We start from the raw sequence: 18,012 nt of genomic DNA on the forward strand, positions 1-18,012 counted from the left end.
GTCCCTTCCAACCATAACTTTCTGTAATTCTATGACTGCGTAGAATCTCTGGGGTCACTAACTCTAGTCACCAGCTGTTTCAAGCAACTCCCTTGTTAAATCTTGTTCCTAAACTACTAATCAAAATCCACCTCACCTGACTAGGACCTGGTCAAAAAGTTTCCATTATGATGTTTTTCATGTGACAAAAAATGACTTTAATTGAAATGGACATTTCCTGTAGAAATTTAGTAATTTACATTAAGAAACTGAACAGAGAGCTTTTTTTCATTTTTGTTTAAATCTTTTTGGCTTCTCCATAAAAAATATAGAAAGTTGTTGTGTTTTATAAATCAAAAAAAGTATTTTCCTTCTATTCTTAAGCTATTCCATGAGCGCAAAAATTTATTGTCTGAGCAACTCTAGCTGTGAGGTGCGGTGATTGGTGATGATATTCTTCTTTCTACTAATCTCCTTGGAGTACATAAAAACAAACAGTGGAGTTTGTGACAGATTTCTCCTCATACAAAGGTATGACAAATCTTGTTTCGCCTCTCCAGCAACATCACCTATCAGACTCTATCTTCTAGTACCCACCTGCAAACTTCAGAGAGCCTTATGCTTCCCCTTTCTGAACTACATTCGCCCTTATTATGTCACTTACTTTTATTCCCTTTGCTTCCTGATTTCAAGGAGTATGTACACACATCAAAGTTAACTTAAAATAAGGCAACTTAAGTAAGATGACTTAACTCTGTCAACATAAATTAAAGCCACATTGGAGTGTACACATGTACAGCTCCTTGACATGATGGCAGCCATCACCACACACTTTTTAAGTCTTAAAGTTGACTTAACTAATGCAACTCAAGATAAAACACCTCAGAGATGTATTATCTTTCGCTTCATTTAAGTTAACTTAACTGTCAGAAAGTTAGTACAAGAGTACGCACCCCAGCCATCAGCTTTCTATGACACCTCCCTATTATAAGCACCCAAGCCTTCCCTCCTTGGTCTGACTGCCTCTATTTGCCTTGCTTCTCAACAGTTACCTTTCAATTCTGGCCTTCTTCCCCACCGTACAGCCAAACCCATTTGCTCTGAGAGGTGCCTTGCCCTTTTAAGAAAGGGGTTCTCTGTCTCGGCTTGTATATGTGGAGATGCTTCATCTCTTGGAGCATGGATTCTGGCTGAGGAGAGCATTTAGTCAACAGGAAGGAAGAACTGCTTAGTACTATGCAGTAATAAACTGTGAGATGTGGAGCTCATTTTTACAGCAACAAAAAAGAAATAGGAGAGAACAGAAATTCACTAGTAGTTTGCAAACTCTAGTTTTTGCTAATAATGATTCAAATTTCAGAAGCTTCATTTTTTTTTTACAAGTTTATTTCCTTTCTTTCTTCTACTTTCTTCCTGGCAAGTAGGACACTTCAGCCCAGTTGTGTCTTCCCTATCTGCCTGGAGGCTTTAGTATTTTCCCTCTTTTCATACAGCAAGAAGTAATTCAAGAGACCAGCAGTATTCACTTTTCTACCATGCCCCCACACATATAGCAATGCTGCATTTCAAACAATCCCAGTATTTTCAGCTAAAAAGACTGTTTCAATATCATTGTGACTCCATATCCCACATTGTAAATGACAGATTATTCCAATGAAATTCTAGGGGCAAAGTATTTTTATCTTGTTCTTAGTTTAACTCACCCAGAGATAAGTGAGAAGTCCTCTTCTTTAAAATCCCAATAAAGACTCTATTTTTAGAAGTGATCTGACCTCATGCTGTTTTGATATAGTGACTGACATTTGATTTTTTTTTTTTTTTAAAGATTTGCATCTAGTAGAAATAGAGCAAAGCCAGACTTCCCCTTTTTTTAAAAAAATATTGTAATTACCTTGATACTGAAATCATGGCAGCATGGTGTTTGGATGTACATTACTACATATGCAATGGGACGACCCAGTCTTTTGAACAATCGGATATGGAGTACCATCCAGTTTCAGGCTTCAAATTGTGGCACTCCAGTGATGTCACTTGACTTGCATTCATTTCTGTCCACTCTGAATTCAACCCAGACAATTACTTAGTTTCCCAGGATGTACTGTAGCAGGTCACTAAGGTGCCTGCTACTTGGAAAGCTGGAGTAGTGGCTCAGGTGCTGTTAAGGATGCACCTGTTTGGTCAGCTGACTGGAAGGGGCGGGGCCTGGCTCAGACATAAATTGCAGGCCAAAGCCCAGAGAGGGGGCAGCCTGTGGCCAAGGAGGAAGGAGCTTGGCCCTGAATGTGTGAAAGGGAAAAGGCCTGGATGTGCAAGCAGCTAGTGACATGGGTGAGAGATGGAATGCCTGCAGTGTGGTTTGGAGGACATTTTAGCCATAAGGCATAGACTTGTTATAGATGATTGGCTTGTGTTTTAGTAGTTGTTACACCGGAGGTTCAGGTGAGGCTATAAGGGGATGGAGGAGGCCTCATAGGGGAACCACAACAGTGTGGGAGCCCCAAAGAGAGAGAGGGGCAGCGACTGTTGGAGCACTGTGAGGTGCAGTGTGAGGCCCGAGAGAGTGGGCCACAACAGTGAAGCCAAAAAAGTGAGCAGCAGAGGGAGTGTGCCTCTCAGACTGCCAGAAAGGACAGGTCAGGGAGGGCATTGACCCAGAGTGTCTGTAAGGGTGCAGCAGAGGGGGAGGTGGCATCCCCGAGTGCCAAGACAAAGGCGCAGGATTGGGAGAGGGCTGACCCCAAGTACCCCAGCAGGCAGAACAAGGTCATGGAGAACCTGAGCACCAGTGAGGCTCGGGGTGAGCAAGAAGCCCCAGAGAGAGAAGGGCAGCGACCGTTGGGCACCGTGAGGTGCAGCGTGAGGCAGAGAGCCCAAGTGAGATGAGACTGTGAAGGGACAGAACATCAACAGGGCATGGAGCAAGGGAGGGCTGTAGAGCACCCAAGTGCCAGGGAGTCCGAGGCAGGTCTGGCACATAGCAGGAAACTGTAGCCAAGGGAAGGAAGGGTACCTCCCTACAGTAAATACATAACATCAAAGACATGGTGGGCAAGACTCTGAGGGTGCTTGGAGAATGCTTGGCATGGTATTAAAGGCGGTCCCTAGGGGAGAGCACAGTGACCCCAGGACTCCATCCTGCTACATATACATTTGCATTAAAATTAGGATCCAAAACCAAGTCAAGTCAATGACGGTCTTTGCCCTGACGTCAACAGGCTTTTGATCAAGCCTTAATAAGGGAGTTTGAAAGAAAAGTTAAAGATTTCACTTTGACAGTAAACAGTGTGAGGTAAGGTCAGAGCCACAGTTATAATAGAGTCCGGGAGTGCTGTGAAATACAGTGGTCTTTGGAACTTGGAGGGAGGGGTAACTTGTGATGCTAATCAGTAGTAGAGAGGAGGCTAACTCATTGTTAGGCTTTTTGCCTGCCTTTCCCCTGTCAAAGTCAAGGGTGCACCTGAGCCCAACAGCTGAGACAGCTAGCACGATTAATGCAGGCCAGTTTCTGTAGCCAACAGCATTCAGGGGAATTCTGTGACTAGCATCACATCCGGCTGCCTTTGACACTCTAGCTCAAATGACTAAGTATCCATTTACAGCTGAGTCAAATGGGGTCATCTGTGGAACAAGTTTAAAGCATGAACTCATGCCTTTACAACTATTGTGAGGACACCTTGTCCACTGTGTCCCTCCTTTCCCCTCTGATAGAATTTCACTTCTATGCAACTCTTTAAGCTTAAATATGTCTTAATTCAACAAAATTGGTCATAAAGGCTATCTAGTGGACCCTGTAGGGACATTGTGTCAGGTCCTCAGCACTGTAAATTCATGTACAGTACACTCTTTAACCTTTGCCAGTCTGTTTACATCAAAGATGAATCTGACCCAATGGCCTTAGGACATTTCCAACTACAATGTAAAGCTGTGTAAACTAACAAGCTGGCACCTGTGCTGGTTAATTGCAAGATATTCTCTTGACTTACAGCACCCAAGGGGGCCATCAGTCATATCAATTCCCCGTGGCCCTGAACTTCTCACACTACCACTTAAAAACACCTGAAACGTTACATCAGAGTGATTCATTGTCTTTCCGCCTTCAGAACTCTGTTTTGCTGCACAATCCCCCTTTGTCATGGGGCTGCCTGAGTGTCTATGAAGGCCAGGTGTGGATACAAGATTTCCATCACCCTATAAGATATCAGCGGTATTAGGAAAAAAAAAAAAAAGAGGAACAATACATGTAATAGTTGTAGCAGAAGCATTATTTAACTTCTGAATCCTCCCTTTTGAGGTTTTCATTAACTTCCCATTTCTGTGAACAGAATAAAACGGGATAGTGTGTCTGTGGTGGCTTAATCCAGTTGATTCACCTGCCCCTATGTCATGTTCCCACTCATCAGGGGTATTGACTACTCTACATCCCTGGAGTTCTCGGAGGCACAGGTTCAAGTATACCTCACCCTACCATCACACACCAAACCTGGACTAGCAGCAGAGAAGCCTCTCTCAGCTCTGTTCCCACAGCAGCTCTCAAGAACATGGAGAAAGGGGCTCAAGAATGGCCAAAGCAGGTGCCCTCAGAGCAGCTTTCCCACTAGTTTTGGTTCATGTGATCAGGAACAGGTAGGTAAGGCATGTACAAGCCTTTTCTTTCTGAGAGTGCTAGAGGTGCAGTGTAGATCTATCATAGGCACCTGTGAACAAAAGAAAGAATCAAAAGAACTCCAAGAGGGAAATAAGATTGGGGGTTTTGTGTAGTGGCGGGTCATAGGAAACCAGTTAGAAACATTGTTCTTTGTACTGTTCTGGCAGTTCTCAACTCTAGGCAATAGCCTCTGTTAATCAAACAAAGTCTATCAAATACCTTTGCCTTCTATTCAGTTTTGCAAGTTATAACCATTTTTCATCTGGCTGGGTGTCTATGAATTAGGCTTAGGAGCAGGCTTCCTGCAGAACATTATCTCAGCTGATTAATCCATTCATGCCTATATACCTCTATCACATGGGTACAGAGTGAGGAGAGAAGTAAAATATGGCTCCAAAGCTGAACTTTAAAACAATCAGAATATTGACTCTCTGTTTTTCTTTCCTTATCTTCTCAGGTGGTCAATATAGAACTCCAGCTCAGGGGTTTATTTGCCAATATAAACTAGCTTGGGAAAAACAGAACACACTGGAAAAAAAAGTTCCAGAGCTGTAACAAATGTAACATACTCCTGTTTTACTAGGATACATTCAATTTAAATGGTTTATTACGAAGTATTTGTCAAGACAGTGACGTAACGTACAACCCTCTCTATCATTTATGCAGACATAATTAGATTGAAAACCTAGCTGCTTTATGCCAGTCCAGTACTGTACCAAACTGTGTGATCAGTTTTACATTGTATCATCTCAGCACTATGTCAAATTAGTATTTGTCTTCGGTAGCGAATTGCACAGGTTACACTGTACATATGATTAGAGGTAATGCTTTTATTTTACTCTGCATAAGCCACTTGTACTGTAATTATTTATCAATGTAGATGGCAACTGGTTTTATCTGGAGTAATTACAGGCTGGTGACATCTACTTAGATAATTATATTGAACAGATCCAAATGCATTTACTGTATTTTTCAGGCCTGCAGTTAAGAGTAAAATAATATCCAATATAAATAACTTACAAGTAAGTAATGCTTAATTGTACCAACAGTGACATCAGAACAATCAACCAGAGTACAGAAAGAGCCATATATAGTAAAAGAAGGGATTCAATACTGTTTTAATTTCTGGCATGGATAATTTGTTTGGTACTGCATTTTGGGTCTTGATACACACCTATTATTTTCCACATTTGGCAGATGGAAAAGAATGATTCCTTGTAAAACTGCAAGGTGCTTCATGGTCCTCCGTTTTGACAGAGACCTTTGCAGAATTTTAAGCCATTCATATGTTCTGAATCAATTAAATCCATTTTTTCCACACAGTATTAATAAATTGGCCTGGATTCCCATTGAAAAACAATGTCTGAGACAAATCTACATTTTTTTTTATACCAAGCCATCACTGTGAGAGAAGACAATAACTGTGCTGGAAATGCCCATTACACAGTAGTATAAAGAGGATGAAAACATTATGGAAGGTAAGATGTTCTAGTTACTTTTTCTTGAAGAGGGGGAGATACCATACATTGGGTAAGAGCTATTCTGTGATTATCTTTTATAACAAGCGGGGTGGTGGTTAAATTGGTGTTATTAGACTTTGGATCCTTTAAAGTTAAGTTTCAGAGAGATTCACTCTAATACTCGGATAACGCACAGGTCAGTGAAAGCCTACTTTGCGTTCCACAGGATTTTCATCCGGGGAATGATCTACATAATAATGCATGAACTTTTATTTGTGAAAGACATTTATTTGAATATGCAAAAAAGTTAAAGTGCTAAGCAGTCTGTTTAAACAGGGAAATACTGTTCCATGCAATGATAAATAACACTTGAACGTGGAATAGGCATTGGGCACTAACAAAGGTAGTCCAGGGTTGACAGATCACACTCTAGGAAATATTGGACTCCTTAATTAAGTGGAGAAAGGTGTAACAAGAACCAGGAGCTGGAAGCTGAAACCTGACAAACTCAAATTAGGCAGGAAGCATGAATTTTTAACAGTATGGGGCATTTATACACATGCTCTGGGAGGGGGACGGGGGGCACTTTAATTAGAGCAGTTCTGAGAGCTGCTCTAATTAAAGCACCCAGACTGTCTCATGTATCAGCATCCCCATGCTGAAAAATGGGAGCACGGGGGTACTTTAACTAAAGTTTGTCAAACGAGCATGGTAATTACCACACTCCAGCAGACTTGATTAATTGAGTCTGCTCCCATGTGCTTTAATAACAGCGTCTTGGAACAGCCTCACTGCTGATTTCTAGGCGCCTATGGAGACTGACCATTTGAGCAAGCTGCCATGCAAAAGTGTCCATTTCCTCATGTCTTCAAATCAAAAGGAAATGCCTTTCTGGAATTTAGAGGGTTTTAGGTGCCAAATTTCTACTAAAATCATTGTTGTCCATTGTAGACCTCACTGGAGCATGGATTGATTCAGCCATTGACCAAAGCATATAGAAATCATTGCAAAATGAACCAAAGTAGGCTGCAGTATCAGCATGAGCTATAGTCCTTGGTGACTGAAGGCAAGTTGTATATGACATAAGCAAAAAACCACCAAGAAATGTGTTCAGAGTGTCCTGGTAAACAAGTACCTGTATCTGGTTTAAAAAAAAAAAAAAAAAAAGTTACAGTAGCAGAGACAACATTTGGGGAGACTGGATATAAATGATGTCACTTAAAGATGTTTTGGTATTTGATCAATGTATAAAAGGAACCTGGGAATCCTGAGTACTGAGCTAGGGGCTATGTTTTATACTGATGCCATGTTAAACAAGTAACTGATTATGCCTAAATGAGGCATGATATTAGTGTCTAGTCTTGTTTTTAAACAACAAACCCTCAAAAGTTACAAAGAACCAAAGCCTGTGGTCTCTTTTTATTACAACTAACAAGGTTGTAGTATCACTGACAGTATCCTGACAGCACACACAGACCAGGCAAACTGAAGTGACCTAATATGACTGGCACTATTTTACCTTTGACCACACTGTTATGGAATCCAACACCCATAACACCCAAAATACTGTAGAAAGTTATTTTACTTTACATGGACCGATAAATACATACAGCCTCTGAGAGAAGAGTAGAAAGCAGGAATCCTTGAATCCTGTCTCCTAGCCTTCCACAGTTTCACTGCAAATCTTCCAAAGTATTCATCCCATTGGATGGGACAAAAGACTGCAGGGAGACAGACATGAAATTGTGAAAGGCGCATGAGTACCATAACAAGAGGTCTCGTTGTTCCAATTCAGACCATGATTTCAGGCATTTATCTCCATTTAGCGGGGAGAGTTCATTATGTTATGTTTGCTCCAGATGGCTTCTTTGTTCTGAGTTCAGAGCAATCAACTGTTGGTTAAAGACAAGGGCTCATGGCAAATCGTATTTACCACCCACAATGATAAATACTTCCTTCTATGCCTTTTTTTTTACTTCTGCTGTGGCATGTAGATCCCATACAAGCCTCAAAGAGAGAGGCAGGAACTGCATTTTCTGTTTTGTAGGAAACTGTGAAACGCATGCACAATATTTTTTTCCAGAAAAAATATTTTCGTCAAGCTGAAACAATTATGTTTCAATAAACCTGAAATAGCTTGTTCTGATTGTGATTTATTTAAACCTTTAAAATATTTTATATAAAAAAAATGAATCATTTCCAAAAGTCTTTTTAAAAATGAAAAAAAAATCCATGTACTCAAATCCAAAGTTATACAAGTGGGTATTTTTATATCGTAAGAATACTTTGTATTGGTTTTTTTTGTCTTAAAAATAGGACTAAATACCTAAAATCTTGTCTAAAGCTCTCCCAACCATGAAGTTGATCCAATAAAAGCTGTCACCCACAAAAACCCTTACCCCTTACTTCTCATGGTTTTCTAAACATTTTGATTGTGATGAACATTGCTTTTTTCAGCAAAAGAATGGTTTGGAAAAAATTGCAGACCTCTCTACTCAACTTATTTCATGCTGTTCAGGTTGATACAGTAGCTGCATAATATGATCACGGAAGGCAGACTTGTCCAACCCTTTCACATACAACCAGTATACCACGAATAAATAGTAACGGACTCTGACTTTGCAGTACTAGAGGATGGTATTTATACAGGTATCCCACACAAGAAAAAATAGATGTAACATATGTGACAGCATATGCTTTGTACATGTGTTTATATATTATATCATATATGAGCTAGTTATATATGTTTGTGAGTGTGTGTATATAAACACATACAGATATAGATACAGATGTTATATTTGTATGTAAAAATCCAAATACACAAGGCATGTAGGTTAAAAAGATAGAAAATACTATTTGGGCATGTCTACATGAGACATTTACTGCATAGCTGACTAATTAGCTGAGCAGTAAATGTCTCAGCATCTACATGTGTGCCCCGATTAGGCTGGAGTAAACTAATTTACTCCACAGCAGGATAGTACTTGTAAATAACTTCACAGTACATGTAGACACTGGAGGGGCTGGCTGGGACACAGTGAGGGGGTTGCTTGCAGGCTAGCCCCACAGTGAAGCTCCTGCATGTCCAAGCCAGCCCCTCCACAGTTCACTGAGCTGGGGGGGAGCAGCCCTGAGCTGACAGGCTGACCCCTGAGGTCCCTTACCAGCCAGGGCTGCTGCAACCTGGCTCCACATGCTGTGCATGAATTAACTCTGGAGCTTATTGCTCCTCAGTGCACCTTCAAGTGGCATGTCCAGAAGCAATAAACTCTGAAGCAATAAGCTCCAAAGTTTTATTCATGTCCAGTAATAGCATGTGTAAATGTGCCCTCTATATACCAAAGTGGACATGCATACTGAAAAGGGAAAACTGAAAGATGCTATCTCTGGGATTCTAAAATTCCATATTGTGGCATTTGTAAGACTGCATCCATTCTCTGCTAAATAAAGCATATGTGGAGGCTGATTGTCTCCACATTCCCAAATTTTCAGAGCTATTCCTCTCCTGGCAGGCAGGATGCAAGCTCTTTTTTTGCACAAGAGGCAGCATACCATTATAGCCCAGACAAACAAGAGGTGGGGGAGAGTTTGAGGAATCAGCTAAGGAGGGCAATGAAGAGAAGGTAGGTGCCTTGCAGAACTGGCAATTTGGTCTTGTAGGATGGGAAGAATATTCATGCCCACTCTGCTTTGGCTTCAGCACCTTCTCTACTACCCAATTCATGGCAGTGGTTATGGCACAGAATGTTTGCTCTGCTTTCCAAGGCAGGTGGAGAGGTTGAAATGACAGATGGCAGTAGTAGATGGCTAGCTGTTTGAAAAAGAATCTAAACACATAGTGGCTGTAGTTAAACATTTTTTTTTTTACCAAAGAAGCACTATTTTATGTTGATGAGGGAGGAAGGGGGCAGAACAGAGATGATTTACAAGCTTATAATTCCTCAAGTGAATGTTTTAGTATTTGAACAATAGCATTCCTTTCTTTTTGTTTTTTGTTTTTTTGGCATTCAGCCTTTGTACAGTAATCTATATTACTTTGTACAGTAATCTACATATACTGCTGCAAACATATGGCTTTCATCTCTCTCTCTCTTTTTTTTTTTTAATTTTATTTTATTTTTTTACTAAATATGAGTCTGCATGATCATTATCTTGCAAAAGTTCAAGTCTTTGTCATTTCCTTGGCACTAGCATTATACTGATGTTATCACTGTCAGGACACAGGCTATTCTGAGCTGCTATTGATCAGTCATTAGCATAAAATCCTATTGATTCAGGGGCAAGGGGGAGGGTTCTTTTGAGGTTGATCTACTTGCTAAAGGATGGAATATAATTGTTTATCCCTGGGTCTAACCTGGAAGTACCAGAGCTCAGTCAGTAAGGTTTATATTTTTGTTGAGTGGATATTGGGAAATAGTAATCACAGGCCTTTCAGTGCTTTTAGATTCACTATGTTTGACCCTCTTGAATATCTGAAGCACAGATTTCTCTCTCTCACTGTTCTTAAAAAAAGCCAATTGGCACAGTCAGAATTCATTTTGTGACATGATAACCTTCATTTCACATATGAGTAAAAGTGATGGATGACAGGCTTTCCTCACTGTCTCCAGAAAGTGATTGCTGCTACCTTAAAGGTGATCCAGGTTGTGGCAATGAAACTGTCAATTAGGGTCATGTTAGGAATGTGGAGTGGCAGCTCAAGCTGTTGTATCCACAGAAAGTAGAATTATAACTCTCGTCTGATGATCTGGATTTCCATGACTAACTCAAATCTCTGACCAGGTCCTAGAAGATCTGTGAAGCTCTGGCTAAATTTCAGAACGCTGTGGGCTGCATTTATGTGAGTTCTGGTTCAGTCTTAAGTGCAATGTAGCTAAGATATGAGCAAACCTGGGCCAGTTTGGTTTCAAGGATAAGCCAGTGAAGTCCAATATGTATTTCTCATGCTCTCAACCTGAAGCCAAGCATTCCAGTTTCCACTGACTTTTTGCGTTTATGATTGTTCAACCTTTGAACCAAAACCAAAGGTTGAACCAATTCCTGAAAGCCAATGCTCTTCTGCTCTTCACACATCTGAGAAATGGCATGCTCTTTGGTATGCAACCTGCAAAATTCACCTATGCTAGAAGCAAAACATGTAAGTCCATGCTTCATTCAATCCCAATCAGAAAAGCATATAAGCACATATTTATGTTCCATTGGCTTAAGTTGATTGATTTCAATGCTTTTTTTAACAGAGGTAGACTTAAGCACATACTTTGGTGCTTTGCTGAACTGAGCCCCAAGTACTTAGACTACTGTTCTGAAACCCCCAGAATTCCCTTTCTGCCTCCTCTACAATTCCAAGTTTTAGTACACTAGTTTTGTTACATCTGCAATACCTTTAACACCTTCATATTTGTACAACTACCTTGTACTGAAACAAAATGTAACAGAAGTTCCAGGTGTCTGCATTCTACTATACATCATGGATAATTTCACAGATTAATATATTCAGTGTATTTCTTTATTTTGTCTGTATGTATATTATAATGGGCCTCCCTCACTGGTACTGTATGCTCTGTTGCTTTTTGAATTAGGCAGGTTCTTAGTGAATTGATTGTTCTTTGAATGTGTTTTAAAGCAGCAGATTCATATGAACACATTTTTCCCTGGGGATGTTGACTGGGAAAGAAAAGATTATGCACAAGGGGGTGTGCTTACAAGTGAGTGCAGTGTGACAGATGTGGGTATTATAAACAGAATGTCAGCATTTTCATAATGACTCAGGCACTATTTTTTCCTCCTACCAAATATTGACACACAATTCTTTGTGTGAATGATCATCCTGGTACTAGTATTCATTCATTCTGAGACCATAAAACACTGTTTCATCAAAGGACCAGTAACAGCAGGTTAGAATGTAAATGAGATTTCTTCAATACGTTTCTCTGTTTTGTTTCTTTTTGAGGTATAGAAGTGTCAGTGCAGCTTTATTCATTTCCCAGAGAAAGTCAGCCTTTATGTTTGTATTTGCGTTTATTGAACATATCACTATAGTTTCCATTCATTATTTTAATGCGTATCTAAGTTTTGCACATTTTCCTGTAACAGTCAAAAGCAGTGGTGTCCCTTCACACGTTCATTCTGCATTCTTTGTGCATTAATACAACTGCCCACATCACAGCATATGGGTCAGTTACTCTCAGACTGTATTTTTTTTTATATTATGAATCAGTAGCAAAATTGAATGGGTACTCTGCTGTGCAATACATTTCTCACTTGCATGCACATACAGTCCACAACCCTTCTTATTTCAAGCAGTTTGTTTTGTAATAGCTTAATAATAAATAGCATACAAAGTTACCCATTTCAATCCTGACTTGGAAATCATAAAAAAAGAAAGGGAAAAAAAAAGTCCAACTATGAAACCAACCTTCTATAAAAGTTGAAATTACTTCTTAAAGTGGGGAAAGGAATAGTAAAAATAAATAGCCCTTTTCATTCAAATGCAAATAGAGCCAGAGAGATATAATGGGTGTGCTTGCAAGGTGGTACAATAAGGAAGTGATTTGTGAATATTCTTACATATAACATTAACTGTCCTTCTGTTACTAACTACCCATTTTATTTGCACCCACACCACCTCAGACCCTTGTCTGCATTGGGGCCTGTGACTTGCAAGTATTTTAAGTGCTTAACTCACATTGATTTCAGTGACATCAGGGCAGGTTAGGTACCTAACATAATGTCTACATTGCATCTCTGGTGCTTGGAGAAGCATCACATTCAAGCAGATCCCACCTTCCCATTCATGTTCACACATATCCAAAAAAGTAATGAGGTGGTTAAATCTCCCTGGGGACCTCCCCACCACTACTTGCAAACCCACTAGAGGCGAAGATCTTCAGTGCAGTGGCTGGCTGCCTCTGAAGTGGCTTCATTGACTTTGTTTCTGAGTGTAGCGTGTATGAGCAGAAGGAGATGGGCAGGGTGTGTTTCAGAACATCATATCCCCAAAGGACTGGGAACATAGTCTATGAGGAACTACGTCTGAGTGTCATGGCTGAGCACTGGCTAGATGAGGGGCCAAAGGCAAGGAGGAAGTAATACCTTTCTCAGGCTGCAAAATGGTTGAAGAGCAGCTCCACACACACTAACCCAGTCCCAAGGGTTCTTAACAGGACTTAACATGCATGGGTGAATGACTGTGGGGTCGGGGGACTCTGCACTGTGAAGGATCCTCTAACCCTGTCCTTCCTTTACCTCATCCCCTTCTCCCCATGAAAAGTACTATGTATGGAGCTCATGGGAAGGTAAATCCAACCTCCTAGAGGAAGCACATGGCTCCCAGCTGAGGAACAGTAAAACTAGACAGATTCTGCTGTGTGGTGCTTTCCATGGCTATACCAAAGGGGCCAGGTATGTTCCAGTTTCATTACCCACTTTTATTTTCAAGAAAATTCATGGAAAGCAGAAGCATGACAAACAGAAGTGCATGAAATTCCAGTGCTGCCCTAACCTGATTGCAGTACTTCTGCTTGCAGAGGTAGTGCATGCAGGGTGCAGGTAGACTTCATAGACATCAGGGCTGGAAGGGACCTCGGGAGATCATCGAGTCCAGCCCCCTGCCCAAAGGGCAGGAAGTCAGCTGGGGTCATAGGATCCCAGCAAGATAAGCATCCAATTTACTCTTAAAGGTGTTCAATATAGGTGCTTGAACCACCTCCGCTGGCAGACTGTTCCAGACCTTGGGGGCTCGGACAGTAAAGAAATTCTTCCTTATGTCCAGCCTGAAACGGTCTTGCAGGAGTTTGTGACCGTTTGACCTCGTCATCCCTTGGGGTGCTCTGGTGAACAAACGTTCCCCCAGATCCTGGTGGTCACCCCTGATAAACTTATAGGTGGCCATCAGATCACCCCTGAGCCTGCGCTTTTCCAGGCTAAAGAGTCCCATGTCTCTCAGCCTATCATCGTAAGATCTGTTTTCCTGACCTCTGATCATGCGCGTGGCTCTCCTCTGGACTCTCTCAAGCTTCTCCACATCCTTTTTGAATTGTGGAGCCCAAAACTGGACGCAGTACTCCAGCTGCGGCCTCACCAAGGCTGAGTACAAGGGGAGAATGACGTCCTGGGATTTGCTCGAGAAGCATCTATGGATGCAAGCCAGTGTTTTGGTCGCTTTCTTAGCCGCAGCATCGCATTGCAGGCTCATGTTCATCTTGTGGTCAATGATGACCCCCAAGTCTCTTTCTTCTGTAGTGCTATCCAACGTAGCACTGCCGAGCCTATAAGAATGCTGCAGGTTTTTCCTCCTAAGGTGGAGAACCTTGCATTTTTCGGTGTTAAACACCATCAGGTTCTCATTTGCCCATTTGCTGAGCTTGTCCAGGTCAGCCTGGATCACCCGCCTATCTTCTGGCGTGGATGCTTTGCCCCAAAGTTTGGTGTCATTGGTGAACTTGGCCAGTCCACTCCTGATGCCAGAGTCCACATCATTAATGAAGATGTTGAACAGTGTTCACAGTGTTGACAGAGCCTTGAGGGACCCCACTGGTCACAGGGCACCACGATGAGTGACTGCCATCAATTACAACCCTCTGGGTCTGACCACGGAGCCAATTTCCCAGCCAGCGGATCATGGTGGAGCCAAGGCCACAACTGGCTAGTTTGGCCAAGAGGTGATCATGGGATACCAGATGAAAAGCTTTTTTAAAGTCAAGATATATGACATCAATCTCTTCTCCCTCGTCCAGGTGATAGGTCACCCGGTCATAGAAGGAAATGAGATTGGTCAAACAAGACCTACCCACAACAAACCCGTGCTGGCTATCCCTTAGGATGTTAGCCTGGGCCAGTCTATCAAGGAAGGCCTCCTTAATAAACTTTTCTAAGATCTTCCCCAGGATAGAAGTCAGGCTAATGGGCCTGTAGTTAGCCGGATCCACTCTCCTCCATTTCTTGAACATCGGCACCACATTGGCCTTCTTCCAGCCTTTGGGCACTACACCAGAGCGCCAGGAGTTTTCAAAGATCCGTGCCAGGGGCTGGGCTATGACGCTTGCCAGCTCCTTGAGTACCCTGGGGTGCAGATTGTCAGGGCCGGCTGACTTGAAGGTATCCAGCTTGTCAAGATGTTCCTTCACGAGGTCAGCATTTATGGAGGGTAGGGGATCCCCATCACCCGGATCTCCCTGTCCCACAGCAGGCATGGGCGTCGCATGGGACTGATGAAAGACTGATGCAAAGTACCTATTTAATAGGTTGGCTTTTTCCTGGGCGTCAGTTGTCAGTTGCCCCATCTGGTTTAGCAGGGGTCCAACGTTGCCCTTGCTTTTCCTCCGGCTCCCCACATGGGAGGTAGCATGGGTGTAGCACATTAATGAAGTCTGGTAACACACTTATACAAGCACTACTTTCATATCCATTCCTCTCAGGCAAAGTGAACAACTTCTCAGTTTTCCAGAATAATTTGCAAACAGAAGAAAGGATTCCTTCTTGCTGGAATGTCTCGTTCAATTGATGAAAAGAAGCAATGTCATGTGACTTACATAATCATTCATATGGTATATATATCGAATAATAAATAGCAAATACTTATAGCTCCTTTGAATAATTCACTGGCTAAAATTTGTTTGCTCAAACTCTTCATTGGATATTTATTGCCAATTGTGATCTTTTCTGGTTTGTGGAAAATCAGCGAATAGGGGGAAAAGGACCAAATTCATCACACACATTCTTTGTAATGAATAATTTTAACCAGAATTCTAGTTTAATGCAGATGTTTGTTTGCTGTCAAAACTGAGAAACCTGCCGAAGGGCAAATTCTCCAAGTTGTGGAGAGCTCATTTTTATTTTCTCAATGGCTGCCATTCCTGTGTTTGCTTTGTAAGTGGTTGTTTAACTCAGCAGTCTGTTAAAATGAAATTCATTTCAGATCACAGCATTTTCCACATTTTGGGTTCATATTTACATTTGTTAAGGTTAATAGACCTGACAACCTTTTCGTGTTCTCACCAGGGAGCAGTTGCTGACAACCCGTGGGAGGGACTGCAATAATATTCTCCAGAGACAGCAAAATGTGTGCATCTTAGGGCTGTTCTACATTTCTCTGTGGCCCACAGGGCCAAAATCTCAGCTGGTATAAACAACTGTAACTCCATTGACTTTAATGAAGCTGTGCTCATTTACTCCCACTGAAAATATGACCCACAGGGCCTGTCTGCACCAGTACCACGCAAGGCAGGACTGCAATTAGATGCACCATACCCACGCTACAGTCACCCTGCATGCACTACCTCCCTAGCCAGAAGCAGTGTAGTCAGCTTAGTGCAACTCTGGCTTCATGCTAATCACTCTCAAGAGGCTCAGTTTATTTGTGTGCAACTACATTAAGCTGGCTTCACCTGCTCTGCTTGGGGGGGCGGGGGGAATAGTGTGCACTGAAGAAGTGTAGTACGTCCCATAGCAAGGCACTTTCCAGTGCTATGCAGGGGTGATGCATGGCTGTGATTTTTACTCCGTTATAATAATTGTATTGCTTTTGTTTGCCTCCTAAATCAGTGTTGTTATCCTTTCTCAGAGACTTTGTCTTTTTCCTCTAAAATATTTTCTGACTTTATTTCCTCCCTGCTGTGCCAAAGGCCCTTCTACTTTTAAGTGCTATTATTTCTCTTGAGACAACATCAGCAAAGAGAAGCAGTGATTTTTTTTTTTTTTTTTTTAATAATGTTGGCATGGACAAAAGGCTTCTTTGGTCACTTGTAAGATAGCAAGTCTCTCTAAAACAGCAGTTCACAAACTGCGGGTTACAACCCCAAATGGGGTCGCAACATTAGTGGCTGGTGTTACAGCATGGCACTCTTTCCCATTCCAGGGCAGCGGAGAATCCCAAGCCTGCAGTAGGCACCCTGCATCCTCCCCGCATTACAGGCTCCACTCTGGCTGTGCCACCTATGGGGGGAAGAGGCAGAGGTGGTGGGGTGCGGGCTTTAGCGGCTGCTGCTTCCTTCAGGTGGCAGTTAAGGCTTAAGTGGTAGTGGGGTGCGGGGGCAGGGGGGCTGTAGGCCCTGGCCCTGGGGCACCTAGGTAGGGTGGGGAGCTGCTGATTGTGAGTGAGGGGTGCCAGCAGGGCCAGGGGGCTGTGGGTTGGGAATGAGGGGCACCTGGGAGGGGTGCCGGCTGCGAGTTGAGAGTGAGGGACCATGCTGAAGAAATGGGGTTAGAAATGGGGATGTGCTGAAGAAAAGTTTGGGAAGCACTGCTCTAACATGAGAAGGATGAATTAGACCAGGAGACTCGGGGCTTTGTTACACAGTAATTTGGGGTGGCTCTTGGAGCTCCTAACACCTGGATTGCCTGTACATTAACACCTGAAACTATTTGTAAGCACTCGTTAGGTGGTTCAAAGTTATGTCACTCCAGGGCAGGATTGTTTCTGATCTGTGTTACCTTAACTACACCTTAGTGTACACACTCTACCTAACCTGCCCACCCTCTTTTGGCCTGGATTGGACCCCCTGCCCTCCCTAGCATCCCACACACTGCCCCCTACTCCTCCCCACCAATGTAGCTGCCCATGCCGTCTGTCCTGGGGGAGTAGGCAGGCAAGGGTTAACCTGCCTCCCAGCTGCTGCCCCCACTGCTTTCTGTACAGGCTCAACCCTGAGAAGAACAGCAGCCCAGAAGCAGGAACCTCCAGGGACAGGTGGGTGGGTAGCCCCAAGGGCAGGGGGGGGACCAGGGGAGTCCCAGGGGGCAGAAGGAAGCCCAGAATGGAAAAGGAGGTGGTTCTTACCTTTCAGTCCTCCAGGTCTCTGCTGGTCTCAATATGACTGCTCTAAACTCAAGCTGGTACTAACACCAATCAACTTTTGTATGGCTCACAGTATAATGTGTAACAAGACAGAAAGGGCTGAATTTAATATTTAATAATAAGCCATTAGCTGG

This window comes from Crocodylus siamensis, chromosome 5 (assembly GCF_052110815.1).
Source record: "Crocodylus siamensis isolate JL-2025a chromosome 5, ASM5211081v1, whole genome shotgun sequence".
Lineage (NCBI taxonomy): Eukaryota > Metazoa > Chordata > Crocodylia > Crocodylidae > Crocodylus > Crocodylus siamensis.